This window comes from Gavialis gangeticus, unplaced genomic scaffold (assembly GCF_001723915.1).
Source record: "Gavialis gangeticus isolate Ggan-Ray unplaced genomic scaffold, GavGan_comp1, whole genome shotgun sequence".
NCBI classification, from domain to species: Eukaryota; Metazoa; Chordata; order Crocodylia; family Gavialidae; genus Gavialis; species Gavialis gangeticus.
Window position 1 is genome coordinate 22825562 of NW_017728993.1, and position 369 is coordinate 22825930.

Genomic DNA, 369 nt, shown 5'->3' on the forward strand with positions numbered 1-369 from the left:
TTCACCCATTGTCTAAGCAGCGTGGTGGGGCCATGTCTGAGCAGTGGGCATAGCTGCTATGCCAGGGGTATCTCACTACTGCCTTGTTTCAGAGGGCCACTTCAGGCTGCCTACCTGCATTAAAACAGAGAAGTGACATTCAGTCCGTTTAGGCAGATAAGTGAGCTCAGCATGAAGCAAAGCATTGTGGGATGCTACCTGCAGGACTGCCAGCAGCCCTGCAGTTCACAGAAAGCCTTGAGCAAACAAAGTCATTGCAAAGTGGGTTCACTCCTGTTCCAAGGTGGGATCCTTAGCAACACCAAGGGGGCCAAATAGACCTAGTTGGAGACAGGCCTGGTGTGGACACAAGGCATTTTAAGGTGCAGT